This window comes from Petaurus breviceps, unplaced genomic scaffold, assembly GCF_028583685.1.
Source record: "Petaurus breviceps papuanus isolate PSGF00001 unplaced genomic scaffold, PetGlider_PUasm1.0 99, whole genome shotgun sequence".
In the NCBI taxonomy this organism is placed as follows: domain Eukaryota; kingdom Metazoa; phylum Chordata; class Mammalia; order Diprotodontia; family Petauridae; genus Petaurus; species Petaurus breviceps.
Window position 1 is genome coordinate 19,124,387 of NW_027187465.1, and position 16,226 is coordinate 19,140,612.

At 47.8% G+C, this 16,226-nt stretch overlaps 1 protein-coding gene across 1 annotated transcript in view; it reads left to right on the forward strand.

Moving 5' to 3' along the window:
• Positions 1-14,698, forward strand: part of RBM19 (RNA binding motif protein 19) — a 189,046-nt gene extending 174,348 nt beyond the window's left edge. The window contains exon 25 of the mRNA XM_069081714.1: positions 14,034-14,698. The gene's annotated coding sequence lies outside the window, so the exon portion shown is untranslated. The remainder of the gene's footprint in view (positions 1-14,033) is intronic.
• Positions 14,699-16,226: the final 1,528 nt, after the last annotated feature.

Below are 16,226 nucleotides of genomic sequence, written 5' to 3' on the forward strand. Positions count from 1 at the left end.
TCTCTCTCTCTCTCTCTCTCTCTCTCTCTCTCTCTCTCTCTCTCCATATTACCTTGTATTTGTCTGTGTACATGACTTATCCCTCCCTACTAGAATGTAAGCTTCTTGAGGGTGTGGACTATTTTGTCTCTTATTATCCCAATCATCTAGCACAGCTCCTGTCTTTCTTCATAAATGCTGGTTGGGCTGAATTAGGTTCACACACATAACCCTTCAGGACTGACTGGCTATTCCCAAACACGCCAGATGGATAGGACTGAATCCTTCTTGTATGCACACATAACCAGAGGGTGAGGGCAGCCGTGCCAAGAGCTGCTACATAAGATCAGCGATTTAGAACTGAAAGGAACTTTAGAAACCATCCAGTCAGTCTAACCCTGCCCCACCCCCATTTTACAGATGCAGAAACTGAGGCTGAGCATTGAAGCAGTTGGCCTGGGCTCACCAAGCTAGTAAATATTTGAGGTTGGTTCTGAACACAGTTCTTCCTAACTCCAGATCCAGCCACTCTGTCCACCATGCCATGCTGCATCTCAGCAGCCATCACCACCATCACTGCACACTAACCATAACTCACTCCCCAGGTCCATCACAATGATAACTGGAGCACAGCCCTCTCTCTTGCATTGCACCTGCAAGGCATCACAGGGAACAGTGTGACTGCCCTTTGCTATCAAGAAACACAGTCCCTTAAGCAACTTCCATTATTTATATCAGGGCCATCCCTTTTGTTTTGCAATGGTAATGTTGACCATTCCTCTCCTTCCCCACCACCCCTCCTCTATGGAGAAAACAGCCAGTCAATCCACAAGCATTTATGAAATGCCTGTGATGTTCTGTGCTGCTTCCTGGGCATGAGTAATGAGAATGCCTGGGCCTGTCATTTCATGGGTATAAGGAGCTATCTGTTGAGGAAATTCCCTCAACCAATGCATGTCAACATCTTCTCCGAACCTAGAGTCTCAGGGAATTGCACCTAAAGGGTTAAATGGTTGTTTCCCCCATTACTCAGCCAAGATGTTTCAGGGGTAGACCTCAACCCCAGCTCTTCCCTCTGTCGAATACATCTCTCATATGTCCCTGAAGATACCAAAGAAAAAGAATTCTGGCCCTCAGGGTGCTTATGTTTGTGCATAAATAAACATATAGAAAATAAATAGGTGATTAAAAATAATAATATAAATATATAAAATATTAAAAAATAAAACAAATAACAAGGCACTTGGGGGGGTGGCACTAACTAACAGCCTTCCTCTCTACACTTTCATATGACTTAGGGCGCCATCTCACAGCTCCCTGTTTCCCCCAATCTTGTGTGTCCCTAAAAGCAGCTGCTCAGACAAACATTGCGCCTAGGGATGTCTGGGATCCTGTGAAAGAGTCTATAGTCTCCCTGCTCTGATGAGAAGGATCAATGAAGGCAATAGGGTTTAATCAGACTCCGGAGCTCAGGAGATCTGTTTTCTAACCCCATGTTCTTTGAACTCATTTGCCGTCTTGAGAGCAGTCACTTAATTCAATTCCACAAATATTTATTAAGCACCTCCTGTGTACAGGCCACCAAGCTAGACATGGAGAAGACAAAGCCAAGACCCTCCCCTCAAGGAGCTTCCATTCTTCTGGAGGTAAAACAACACTGAGAAGTGGTGAGACATTGGGAAAGCATTGGATTGGGATTCAGGGGGCCTGGGTTCAAATCTCACCTCTGTCATTTAACAGTGTGACATGAGGCAAGGTCACACTTTTACCCAGGCCACAGATTCCTCCTATATAAAATAAGGAGGTTGAAGTACGTGATGACTGAGGGCCACCTCTTCCAGCTCTAAGCCTACGACCCTCAGAATGCTTCCTAGGCCAGTTACTGCCCACATGCCAAATCACTCAGTTTCTGCATTAGTAATTGGGAGGGTGAAGCCAGATTATCTCTAGATCTCTTCCTGCCCTTGGACCTGAGACCACATTGTGTGCAGACCAAGGGCCCACAATTCAGGTCAAGAGTCCAAGCCAAGACAAAATGACAGGCTCAGTACCCATGGAAACCTCATTGCACCAGTACTGTGCCCTTTCTGTCTCCTTTGCAGGATCTCCCTGGCACTGTTGTCCCTGAGCACAGTCAGCCCACTATGAAGGAGTAGGCTGTTGAAATTATTGGTCATGCCACATCCAGCCAAGAGAGCCCTGGCAGATCACTTTGAACCTGTAGGGAAAAAAAGATAACACAGTCCCCTTCATTATTATTCCTGTTGAATTTTTTGCTCATGCTGAATACTCTAGGCCTAGAATTGGGGGTCCCACAGGAGCAAATTTTCCCCTTACCTTCTAAATTGGAGAGCTACTGCCTGCCAGGCTAATGAGGACGAGAAGCAGGTGTGGAGAGGGGGGCCGAGATCTTCCCAGGTAGTCCTGAATTTGTACTCCGAGGAAACAAGATATTCAAAGATTGCTTGCCAGGGGAGCCCCAGAATTCCCCTGCCATTAAAAATCAAATTCTAACTTGGAAAGTGAATTTAATCTTCCTGATTGCTGTTGTTCTCAACCAGTCTTCAGGGAGTGTCAGGCATTGCCAAGGGACTCAGATGGCTTTCTCCAGGCACCCAGGTGGAAACCAGCTTTGGCAATCTAATTTCCTCTTTACTTGGAGGGCTCAGCTCTCTTTGTCTCTTCTGTGCTCCCTGGTCCATCCCAGCTCCAATTCATACTCAGGTGGACCAGAGAATGTTGGCCAACTGCAGGCTCCGACTTTAAAAGAGCACCAGCAATAATAATTATTATCATTACTATTGTTATTGAGGTGCAGAATGGCATAGTAGCTAGAGGGCTAGTTTTAGAGACACAAGGACTGGTTTAAATCTTGCCTCTGATTCATCCTGACTGGGTGACCCAGGGCAGGTTACTTACCCTCTGCAGGACTGAGCTGGAGAATTGTTGCCAATCTATATTGATAAGAGTTTCCTAACTAGTGTGAAAAAGTTGCCTGGGAACTAAGAGGTTATATTGCAGATCTCTTTGGGGGGAGGTTTTTTTTTTTTTTAGCTTTCCATGGAACTCCATCACAAGATTGAATGAAATGAGGGTTGTTGATGTATCCAAAAATGATCACCATTCTGCATTGGTAAAAAGACTTCCCACACTGAGACTTCACCCCACCTCCCTCTCCCCCACAATGGAAAGGCATCAACACATGGCCAGAGTGAAATTTATTATTCTAGTTGCTATTTTCAACATTTATAGAACATCATGCTATTTGCCAGATACTTTGCCCACGTTCTTATATTTGCATGCAGATGTACATATATATATATATATGCACACGATAATATATTACATAGAACTAATGTATTATTGTATTTGCACACATTAGAGCCTTACCACAGCCCTCTGAGGAAGGTACAATTTTTAGTATCTCATTTTACACATAAGGAAACTGAATCTCAGTGGTTAGAAGACTTGACCAGGGTCATATAGCTATAAGTATCAAAAGCTAGATCGGGACTTAGATCTTTCTTTGTCCAAGGTACCCTCTAACCACTGTATTAGCTCCCAACAATAACAGTAATCACTGTCATCATTATGGCTTGCACTGTGGTGCCCAGGTGGCAGGCCAACATCTGGGGCTCCCCGGTTTTATGCTCAGTGTTTTGGACATCCCAGCAGATGCTTATCTCATACCTGATTGTGTGTACATATATACACATATATGTGTGTATGTGTGTGTATAAAATTAATATGTTATACATTATTCTATCAGTCTCTTGGAAGAATTGGGTGAGTCGTGTTTTTCCCTTAACAGAAATCTCCTCTTTCAGACTATCTTATGGATAGTTGGTGAGAATATGTGGAAAGACTCCCCACCGAGACCTCAGGCCAATCCCCCATCCCTGAGGCTTCTAGTGTGACTGACTCCGCTCCACATTGTACCTAGTAACTAGCCTGCTGTAGGTCTTCGCCTTTCACATGTGAGCTGGTTGAGGGCAGAGACGCTATTGCCAGGCTTTAGCACTGTGCCTGGCACGTAGTAAGCCCTTCATACACGCCTGTGGACTGACTGGCTGCCAGTGGGAGCCCAGGCTGATGAGTTCCCCTTCTCCGTTTCCTCTGTGCTTTCCCAAGGTCCGTGCCGGGCCCTCCCGTGATCCTCAGGGCGGGGGACCTGGAAGAGCTTGTCAGGTGAAGCCTGCTCTGAATCTCCAGGTTTACTCACCACCCCATTGTTCTGGGATAACCATCAGATTAGCCCCCAGCACTGCTCTCTGGTTCCAGCCGCATCCATTTGCTGTTGGGTTCGTTTGGAATCCTGTCTCCCCACCCCTGTCCCTCACATTTCCTGTCTAATGAGGTTTCGCTGTACTCCAGTCTCTTACCAAATTTCCAAGCCCTCCCTGCCCTCTGTTGACGAAGTGGGCACCCCACAGCAGCCCCAGACACTTCCCGCTATCTCACCCTGTCAGGTCCTCTCATCATCCCCCAGACAACCTTCTTCCTCGTGGTGTTAGCATTCAAAGAGAACTGGGGGGCTTAAGCTTCCTCCCACCCCCACCCCAGGATCTTCTCATCCCTCATCTGCCCCCGAGCACGAGGACTGAACCCCCAGTTTTCTGGAAGCTTCCCCCTCGCACCCCAGCACCTCCATTTTCCCCATCTCCCTGACAGTCGGTGCGGAATTGAATTATAGCAGCGAGCCAGCCACTTTCAAAAAGATATCCCTGTCTGCGGAGATTGATACAGCGTGTCAAGGCTACGCGAGCCCTCCTGTTTTCTCTTGAGTCTTCTGCATTCGGGAGACGGAGGAAATCACATGGCAGCCGGCTGAGATTTCAGATTTATCCACTCATGAATAACAATCAAGCTAGGTAATTCGCAGTAAATGGGGATCCAGATTGGCTAATAAGGAAGGCTTTCACCCCAAACTGGGACTAGGGAGAGACGAACAGCCAGCATCAGCAGGGGCAGGTGTGGGGAGGATGTGACTAGAATTACCTGCAGGTTGGCAGAGCGGGCCCAGCAAGGTGCGTGCCCCCGCCCCCCAGAGCACAGGGCACAGCTCGGACTGGGGAGGGAGCGAGGCAGGCAGCTGCGACCTGGCCAGCTCCCTGCGCCTGGGCTGCTGTGACCAGCTCGAGCCCCAGCCGGGGAGGGCAGCCCTAGCCAGGCGGGCAGCCGAGTGATTTATGACTCTGCTTGCTGCTGTTTCCCTTCAGAGCTCGGGGGGGCCATGGGAGGAGGCACCTGGCCAGAGCCAGGGAAGGTGGCTTGTGGGGGAGGGGTGGTGTCACGGTGCCCAACTCACCCAGAGCTCGATCCCCTGCCCTCTGGAAGCTTAGGGACTGTCTCAGGGACTGATCCGAAAGGGGAGCGGGTCCTAGATCGATTCTCCTGGTGGAGATGCACCCATTCCAGATCTTGAGCTAGAGGGGGGGGGGGGAGATGGTCTAGGCTAACCCCGTGTTTTACAGATAAGGACACAGATCCAGAAAGGCTAAGTTAGCTAAGGTCACACCGGCCCCACCTCTGGGATCTGAATGAAGGCCATCTGACCCTTTCCCATTGCTCTGCCCCACTTTTTGGTACCACAGGGTGACAGCAGGCAGAGAAACCAGGATGAGGCTCCTAAAAGCAGCAGGGGGTGGAGGAGAGAGGGAAGTTTGCATGTTGGGAGTTGATTCCCTAGAGATGAGAGTGGCAGAGACACGTCTTAGCTTGATACAGGGGAGGGGAAATCAAGAGTCTGGAGCAGAGCTGACTGAAAGGGTGGGCTGCTCGGGAGGTAGGGGAACACACCCCTTAGTGGAGGTCTTCAGGCCAAAGCTGGATGACCACATATGAGCATGTGTATGCAGGGGATGCTTGGTCAGGTTTCTGTGAAACGAGGTGGTGTTGGGGAAGATTATGTAGCCCACCTCCACCCTTCATTTTAGAGATGAGGAAAGAGGCCCAGAATCTGTCAGAGTCACCAATCTCCCTTCCAGACCTGGAAGGAACTTCCGTCTGTCTAGTCCAACCGGATGAGGAAGATGAAGAGCTCAGACAGCCTGAAGCCCAAGGTCACAGGCTGAGTAAGGGGCAGAGTCAGGACTTGAAACCAGGTCCTTGGCCTCCAAATCCAGGACTGTAATCCATGCTTACAGTATCAGAAACAACCTTGGGCATCCCAAGGGAGTAAGTAAGAATGTCACTAATACCCAGGGAAACAGAGGGATTGCCCAGAATGTCAGAGGAACTCTCAGAAGCTCCAATCACACCTAATTCTGTAGGCGAGGACACTGGGGTACAGGGAAGGCACTTGCCCACAGAGCTAGTGGGCAGCAGGCCCTGGGTGCCAGGAATTGATTCATTCCAACCAGACACCTCAGAGGCTCAGGCTGAGAAGAGAAGCCAGATTTAGATGCCTTAGGTGACCTAGCAGTCAGCATTTAGAAAGCTCCTACTGTGTGCTAAGTGCAAGGAATAAAAAAGAGGCTAAAGGCAGCCCCTGACTCGGGGGAGTGTGCTTGTGGGAGCCAGTGAGTTCACAGGTGAGGACCTGGTGAGTCATTTTGGGGACAACTGGTAGGATGAGGAGAGAGTAGATCCGGTAGATATGCTGCCCACACCCCTTCACCCCCACTCCCATTTCTGGGGTCCCTTTGCCTGTAGCCTGCTGGTACAGGATATTCCTCCCTCTTCTGTCGGGCTGGAGAGCTATGTTTGTGTTTTTAACAGGTACTTAGGGGGGATTAGCAGAGAATAAATCATGCTTAATCCTTTACCTTGCTGCCATAATACTATTTTCTTTGCTGCATTCCCTAATTGTTTTGGGACATTTACCTTCAATAAGCAGCTTCTCCCTCCCCTGCTTCCCCTCCCCCAGCAATCTGCTTGGACTGTATCCGGAACCTGGGCGTGGCGCCCTCAGGAACAATCCTGACTAGCCATCAGGTCCCCAAGGAAGAAATGGTGTTGACGCACCCTTCCTGTGTCTAAAAGTCGTCACTTAGGCAGGCTCTGTGTCCTCTCACATGCCTGGAGCTCTCAGTCTGAATCTCTCATTACTGTCTACTTCACATGGTCCTTATTAGTATGAAATAAGCATGTTCCCTTCCCCCACCCCATAGAGTGTCAGCTCTTGAAGAGCAGGACTTCAAGGGTAGAAAGATGGCCAGATTTGGGGGCAGAGGATCTAGGCTTGAATCCCAGTGGCAGGGCTTACTGACTTCTGCACCCTTGTGCCTGACCCTTCAGCCACCATGGAGGCCCAAATACCTTCTCTGGGCCTCAGTTTCCTCATCTGTAGAATGAGAACATGGGACTAGATGACCCCTGAAGACCCTTCTGACTCTAAGTCTTTGATCCCTGGCTGTCATTTTTAAAATTTGTGCATCCCTAGCACCTGGCCCGTAGTAGGTGCTTCATAGCCTGTGAGTTGCACAGCACACAGTCAGTCCTTAGAGTTGATTGATTGATTGATTGATTGATTGAATCATCCCTTCCAGGCCCCTGGCATCAGAGCAATCACACTTCTAGTTGGGATGGAGCTCATTTTGTAGAAAAGAAACTTTCTTTAAAGGACACTTTTGCAGTGACTGTGAGTTCAAGGCATCCATCCCCCACGTCTTTGGGCAGTGTGGAACTTCAGCAGCTTAAACATGGGACTTTGAGGACACTGTATAGCAGATGGCACTGTGTTTCTGTATTTGGATCGTGGGGGTTGATCATCTAGACAGTGCAGGGAATTGGAGTCTGGAAGACACCCCTGCCACTTACTGCTTTCATGACCTTGGCCCATATCACTTCATGTCCCCAGCCTCAGTTTCCATTTCTGTAAAAGGGGGCCTGTTCATTTCACAAATTAACTCCTCAGTGATCTCAAGAGGGATGAGGACTCCCCTGGGGGGATCCGGTTTTCTTCCTGCTCCCTCTTAAAGGACATAGCCCTGCTGATTAGTACAGTGCCTGGAATGCACACTCACAAATGTCCCCCAGGTAGCTCCCCATTCACTGAGCACCCTCCCCAGACCACTCATGTTGGCTAATATAAGAAGCCGAGGGCTGTTGGCAATCTTTGTACACTGGGTGGTGACCAAGCTCCTCGCCTGGTCTTTTGGTCCAAGCCCCGGTGTGTGTCCGCCTGAAGGGTAGGATGTCTCCAGCACTGGCTCACCTCTGCCTGTGGCCAGGTGATCAACTGGGGGACCCCAAGACAGTGGCCCAGTCTCCATTGTACAGAGGGAGCAGCTGAGGCATGGGGAGGGGAGGGGCACTGAGCAGCTTTCTGCCCTACCTCCTCTGCTGCTATTTCAGACTGGGCTGCTCTTCAAAGGCTTAAACTGGATCCAGGCCTGTGTTATACCTGCCAGCTACTAAGGAAACTTTGGTCTAGCATTGAACCCTGAAAGGCAGCACTAGGAGGGCCCTGACATGGAACTGGGACTGTCAGAACTGGGAGGGGCCTTAGAACAGGGGATGTCAAGGCTGGGAGGGGGCTCAGAACAGGGGATGTCAGAGCTGGGAGGGGCCTCAACAGGGGATGTCAGGGCTGGGAAGGGCCTAAGAACAGGGAATGTCAGGGCTGGGAGAGGCCTTAGAACAGGGGATGTCAGGACTGGGAGGGGCCTTAGAACAGGTGATATCAGGGCTGGGAGGGGCCTAAGAACAGGGGATGTCAGGGCTAAGAGGGGACCTTAAAGACCATTAATTCACCCCAAATTCCACATATAAGAAAGTGCCAGAGAAGACTAATGACTTTTCCAAGATACAGCAAGTTCCTTAATGGAAGCTAAGGATGAAACTTCTTGCCTTCCTAACAAGTATCCACTACCCAATGATTTAAAAAATGGATTTGCCCCTGACTCTTAATGTGACTCGGGGCACACTCCTGAATTCCAGGCCTCAGTTTTATGTCACTGAAAGTTTGCAAGCTTATGGAAATCCCGTGAGGCTTCACCCCATAAAATGCTTGGAGTTTTCTGTGGGGCAGCAGCCAGCACCTGGAAGCAGCAGACAGAAATTGTGGGTCTGACTCTCATAAAAGGCAGAGGAAGCATCTCAGCTCCTGTCTCAAGCTCTTCACGCCTCAAGGGCTAAATCAGTGCTTAATGACTCACTGGTATACACCGTTAAGGGGTCTTAGAGGCTGCCTCCCATCCAACCCCCTCAACTTCCAGCAGAGGAAACTGAGGCCCAGATACTATAAAACTGCTAAGTGTCAGAGTTCAGGTTTGGCTCCGGGGCTTCTGGCTACAAATTTCCTGCTTTGCCCCCCCCACCCCACCCCCACCCTCACCTCCTCACACCTAATAACCCCAGAATAAAATAACTCAGATCATTTCCCTGTGCCCGGCTTCCTAATTGCATTTGGAAACTGACCACCATCAGCTAAGATTATAATTATGGAGGCATCGTGATGACAAGGCGTTGGGCACAGACTTGGGTTCCAGTCCCCGCTTCTCCATCTACCATTGGCATGACCCTGGCCAGAACAACTCCTCTTTCTTTACCTCAAAGTCTAGCTTTTCCTGCACTAGGTACACCTCACCCAAGTCACCTATGTGTGTGTCTGATATGGAGGCCAGTAGTGGACGCTTTTGTGAGGATAGGAAGAGTTTTGTAAACCCTGAGCCAAAGTGAAATCCATATATGAATGTCAGGGAAGGCTGTCTAACCTGCCCCCTCCCCATACTTCCCCGTGTCCCCATAGGTAATAAGCATTAGAGGCAGGATTCGAACCCAGGCCTCTGATTCCAAATAGACCACTCTTCCTATCATATCTGCAGTCTGGGCTTGGAGGAGACCTCAGAGGCTGTCTGGTCCGACTCCCTTATTTTACAGAGGAGGAAAATAACTTTTCCTGTAACTGTGAACTGAAATGATTTAGAAGAGACCCAGGTGGGTTTAAGTGATGGTCACAGAATGAGTGATTGGTAGGGGGCAGATTGAACCCAGGCCTTCTGCACCAAGAGGCAGCATCCTTTCCTCTGGCCAGGTTGTCCCTTTTGCTGGCCGTCCCGGAATCTGGCCCCCAGAGCGAAGGAGGCTGGAGATATTCATGAGGGGCTTGGAGAATGGATGACCTCAACTTGTTGTTGTTGTTAATAATTTTTATTGTATTCGAAGCAGGGAGCTTAGTCTTTGTGATATATCCCCAGCAGCCTGGAAAGGATTCATTTGGTGCCGCCTGTGTTCGCCTGCAGGTCGGAGGACTCACTATTACTCTTCCTCATCTAGCACTGAAGAGAGTTTTACGCGGGCACTCAAAAGGACTTGTCCGGCACTTCCCAAGAAACACCAGCCACTTTCTCATTTTCCCCTTGAGTAAATCCCCCACTCAGTTAGACCTGGTGGAGAAGGTTTAGTGATGGCGGCACCAAGCTGGGATGAAGGGTAGAGAATCAGAATCATCTGTCACACCTCCCCTACCCCCCCAAAAAAAATCACCAAGAAAGAGATTAGACAGCTGGTCATCGGGAAAATATGTTTGTGTGTATACATATGCATGCATACATACGTGTGTCTGTGCGTGTGTGTTTGTACACACACGGTTTTACTGGCCTCCAGGCTCAAACAAGTTAGCAGTGTAATATGTCTGCCGTAAACATTAATGGAGTTTTGGACTGCATGCAGGAGGTGTGGTATTCAGTACTAGGGAGATGACCGCCTGTTGTCCTCTGTCCTCATCAGACCACACACATTTCAAGAGCTGTGTTCTTCTCCGGACACTCCCAGGCATCCAGAGGTTTTCTGGGTTGTGAGATGGCTCTAGGATCCTGTGTCTAGGTTTGGGAAGGACTTTAGATCCCATTTCTTCTTCCGAAGGCCATTCTTTACCGATGGATGCTTCAGTTTCCTCAATTATAGGATAAGAGAGAAAGTGAGCCTATTTCCCTAGGTGAAGCGACTCACCCAGGGTCACACAACTAGTAAGTGTCTGAGGCCATATTTGAACTTGGGTCTTCCTGACTCCGAGCCCAGAATTCCATTCACTACACCACCTTGTTAGCAGGGGCTTGGAGAAAGGGAAGATGATCTTATCTTGAATTCTTTTATAAAGTAAATCTTCATGTATCTAGATCTGTATTGTTTTATGTCAGGGTCACATAAACCAAGGGATGCCTGTTGAGAAGGCAACAACAAATGTTGAGAACAAGTCTGCAGTCTTCTGCTTGGTTGGAATTTGGTTGTGAAACATGTGACTCCATCATCTGGCACATGGAAGACTTTGTTTTGGGGGGACTTTGCTATTGGGGGCTCTGTCATTAAGGGAGTCCTTTCCCTTCTGTGGGTCTCAGTTTCTTCATCTGTCAAGAGTAGATTGAGGAACTTTTAAGGGCCACCCCACCATTCCATCCACCCCCTCTCAGGCTAGACATCGACAGGCACTGGCAGGTAGTCGAGGAAGGCTCTGGGCAGTCTCAGCTGGTGTACGGGGAAAGGGAGGGAGCGAGCGGGGAGGAGGCTTTGGAGAACATTGGCTTTCAACCCATGCTCCAGGCAAGCCAAGAGTTCCTGAAAAACATGTAATGACAGACACTTTTCCTCTGGGAGGCCCCCAACCCATTATTCCCTTCAGAAAATTTTTAATCAGAAAAAGTCAATGGAATGAGATCCTCCCCTCGAAAAGTATGGCGTGTGCCCAGGGGCAAAGCATCCAGTATGAGCATTCTCTGGCTCCCCTCTCCATCACCCCTCCCACCCCAATAACATTTCAAACAGAAAGTCCAGGCTTGAGGAGAGCATCTCTCCAAGGCACAAGTCAGTAGCCTGGCTTAGTAGGACACCTTGCACATAGTAGGTGCTTAATAAAATCATTTTTGTCTTGCCTATAAGAATGCCCCCCCTGGGTTGTAAAGGTATGGAATCTTCAGGAGAACAGATGAGAGGCCAGACTGAGAGTCCACGTTCTGGAGCAGGTCCCCACTCTGGATATCTGTCTGCCCCTTGCTTAATGGTCATTCGCATACCTGGCCTTTAATACAACAGCTTCCAGCCAAATGAAGGGTGGTCGAGTATGGAGAGAGCACAGGAATCAGAGTCAGGATGGACTCCAGGTCAAACCCCACTGTTCACCCTCCCTGGCTGGGGGACCCAGTGGCACGTAAATCACCTTTTCTGAGTCTGGAGCATTGAACCCCATGGGATGGTCGTGAGGCTCAGATTACAGAATGGGGAGACTTTGCAGAAATTAAATCATTATATCAATGTCATTGTTACTATTGCTGTTGTTGATAATTATTATTAATATTTAGATTAATAATGTTATTGTTAATTGTATGACTGGAGTGTGAGAGCTGGCCATCATCAGGACAGAGGTGTCAGTAATGATACAGGCAGCCTGGTTTGAAGGAAAGTACCATGGATTGGAAGCCAAGGCGACAGAAATTCTGAATTCTTTCCTTTCTTTGTGCTGGGAACCCCTTGGGCAGTCAGTCAGTCTGCTGAAATCTAGAAATGCTTTCTCGGAATCATGTTTTTAAAGGCATAAAATGAAAAACACGGGGTTACAAGGGAAGCCAATTATGCTAAAATGCAGTTATCAAAATAAAAGAAAAAAATCATGGGCCCCAAATTAAGAACCCCTGCCCTTCTTGAACATAAGCTTCTTGAGGGCAAACATTCTTTCATTTTTGTCTGGGTATCTCTGATGCCTAGCACTGTGCCTAGAATGTAGTGGATGCTTAATAAATGCTAATAGATTGATTGGATTAAAATTCTGGCTCTGTGACCCTGATCTAACATTCCTGGGCCTCAGTTTCCTCATTTGTAATATAAAAATTTCTTGGACTCAGTGATCTCCAAGTATTCTTCAAGCTCTGAAGAAATAGTAGAATAGTAGAAATCCAAGGAATTGTCCTTTGGTGAACAATGTTTCCTGAAACTCGGTTGATTTTTTTTTGGGGGGGGGGCAGGGCAGGGTGTGTAAGTTGAGTAGTATCTAATAAGAATTTTTTTTCCTAGTGAGAGAGATAGGAAAAATAGATTTTTATTCCTTGAAAAAATGAATAATAAAATTGCATTTAAAAAGAAAAGAAAACCTAAAAACATCACCAAAAATATCTATTTGGGGAAAAGGGAGAAGTTAGAAACTTGGGTTCGACGGCAGCCGGCTCCATTCCAAGTCCCTTGTGAAGCCACAGACCGTCTGTGCCTCTGATAAAAGAGGGGAAGGCGATTGCGGGGGGAGTCGGGGGGATGGAGTGAAGGGGAGATGATAGCAGCCGATGGGGTGGCTGAAGGCAAGAACATTGGACTTAGTTAGAATTCCGCGGTTAGATCTTTTCCTTCTCTCTGATGGCTGTGTGTGATTGACACTTACAAATTACCCAGCCGAAAGTGTGGAGTCTTTGACCCCTGAGTAACATCTTTGGCAAGCCTGAGATTTGCAGGCATTTTGTCATCTAATTACTACAAATCCCTTGAAAATTCACTGGCTGGTGAATTTTTAATGCGGGACAATTTCAATGTGATGCATTGCCCAGATGGGCTCACTCGTTTCTACCTCTCTTTTTTTCTTTTCTTTTTTTTCCCCCTCTCCTTTTTTCTATCCCGCTTTTGCCTCTCTCTTCCTCTCTCTTTCTTACTATTTTTTTTAATACCACAAACTTTTTCATGAGCTCAGAGATTTCCAACCTGCTCATCTCTGTATTTAGGGACTGGGGAGAGGGTTATGGTTTAACAGAGAAGTTGGTCAGTTCCACATTCTGTCCCCAGACCTTTTTGTACACATGCCTGTTTAGAAGGATACTCATGGCTCAGTATTTAGAGTGACCAGTCACCTCTATTGATCCCCCAGAATAGAATCTGTATCCCATCATTCAGTCATTCTGGGGTGCCACACAGAAACACAGAAGCTTTGCTGACCAACCCTCTCAGCAAAGGTGCGTGGGTAACATGATTAATAAACGTGTTTCCTTTTCAAGTCACCTGTTAGAAATAACTGATCTCCCTGGCTCACTGACCTAGTGGCTATTCCAAGGCTGGGTACTTTCTAACTATCTGTGATCAGTAATGGTGTCTGATCTCATTCTTTTTCTTTTTTTTCTTTTTTTACCTCTGCCTCTTAGGTACACAGCTGGTCCTCCGCAGCAAGGCTCTGGGAAGAGCTTCCCGTCTTCTAGCCCTGGCTTGTTTGAATTGGAGAGGAGGACACATTCACCTAGCACCATCGAGATACAGCCCATTCCAGCCTCCAAATCAGAGTCCAACAGTGCAGACACAGGTGTGGAAAACTAAGTTTTCTCAACCCAAGAGCCACACATCCTCCCCACCCCAACCCCTATGTTTGGAAACCGATTCTACAGAGAGGAATTTACTCCTGGTGCAAAAAGTCTCTTGGCAAGAAGAACAAGATGGGGTATTGATATTCACATTGGGGGGTGTGGCCCTTTAAGCCAGGGCATTGGCCCTATCCACTGAACAGCAATGCTCAAGCCCTGAAGGATTCTCTTTCATTAAAAAATAAACAAATCAGGTGCAGTGGACAGAGGTCTGGATTTGGAGTCAGGAACACCTGGACCCTGACACTAGCTTTGTGACCCTGGGCAAGTCACTGAAGATCAGTTTCTTCCTCTGCAAGATGGGACTAGAAATAATGCCTATCTCACAGAGTTGTTGTGAGGACCAGACAGGAGAATATATATGAAGATTTTTGTAACTCTTTTAAAGTACTAACTAAATGTCTATTTTTGTTATTATTAAATGTCAAATGGATTTTCTTTTTTTTTTTAAATCAGATCTTTCTTATACTATGCGACCCAAAACATTGATCCATGTGGACTTTACCTTCTGGATTTGACTCAAAGGGTGGGAATATTGTCCGCTGGGCACAGACTGGTTGTTCACCCCGTGTAGATAAGCGCCCTCCATTGCCTCCCCCTCTTTTTCCCTCCCTCTTTCCCCCTATTCAGAGCAAAAAAGAGGTTTTGCTTTTCAACCAGGCTCCTGTACATATGTACACAGCTGATAAAATATTCCACTTCGCCCCTTCTCCCAGTGGGACCCGCTGTCTTACGGGAAAGGGTATGTATGACAGCAACAGATTACATGTGTCGCCTGGAAACAGTGGTGGGGTGGGTTTCTCTCCCTCTATCTCTTCTCTCCCTTCCTTTCTCCTCTCTTTCCCCCCTTCTCCTCTTCCTCATCTCCTCTCTCTCCTCTTTTCCTCCTCCTCTTCTTTTCTTCTTCCTCTCTCTCCTCTCCCTCCCTCCCCCTTTTTCCCTCTACCCCCCTTTCTCTCTCTCTCTCTCTCTCTCTCTCTCTCTCTCTCTCTCTCTCTCTGTGTCTCTCTCTGTCTCTGTCTCTCTGTCATTCTGTCTCTCTCATTTATTCTAATTCCTCCCTCTGGTTCCAACAGCAACAACAGTACCACCACAAAGAAAAAGCTTGTCACCTCTGGGGTGTTCTACATCACAATAAGTCTTCTCCATGCATCCTTGAGATAGAGATGACATTGCAGGCACAGGATCTCCACCACGTATGCTCCTAGACTTGGGGAGGGGGCGTGGGGAGGAGGCAGTAGCTGGTCAACGACATTTTCACCTGCACTGGGTTTTAGTTTTATAGGGCTACCAAGAATTCCTCTGCCCCATTTTTGGGGGGTAGTAGATTTTGCCAGTTTACAATACTGACTTTTAACCACTCCAATGTACAACAGATTACCCACATGCCAAGGCATCCTGACTTTCATGTTGAAGTACTTAAACCCTGCAAGCTTGGCCAGAATTGGTGACTTTGGTAACGAAACAGAGAGATTAGATGGATGGACAGACGGACGGACGGACGGACGGATGGATGGATGGATGGATGGATGGATGGATGGATCGATGGATGGATGGATGGATGGACAGATAAAAACATACATAGATACATAGACAGCTAGATGAAGGCTTTGGTGGGGGCAGGGGGAGAGGAGGAGTGTAGTCTCTAGGAAAAAAAAATATATTCAAATCCAACAGAAATACAAGTAAGGTGCTTCTTGTTTCTGCTCTTGAAGCAAGGGATATAACTTCAACTGAGGTATTTCAGAAATGGATTGATTTCAGTCCATTCACTAACTCCCGCCCAGCTTCCACAGATCAGCCTTCATGCTTCTAATGAACTTATCTTGAGGGCATGTGGCGCAGTAGAAGGAATACTAAACTTGGGATTACAGGTCCTGAGTCTGAATCTCACCTGTGCCCTATAATACTATCTCTGTGGTGTTGGCCTAGTTGCTTATCCCTCTCTGCCTTGGTTTCTTAATCTATAAAGTGGGGATG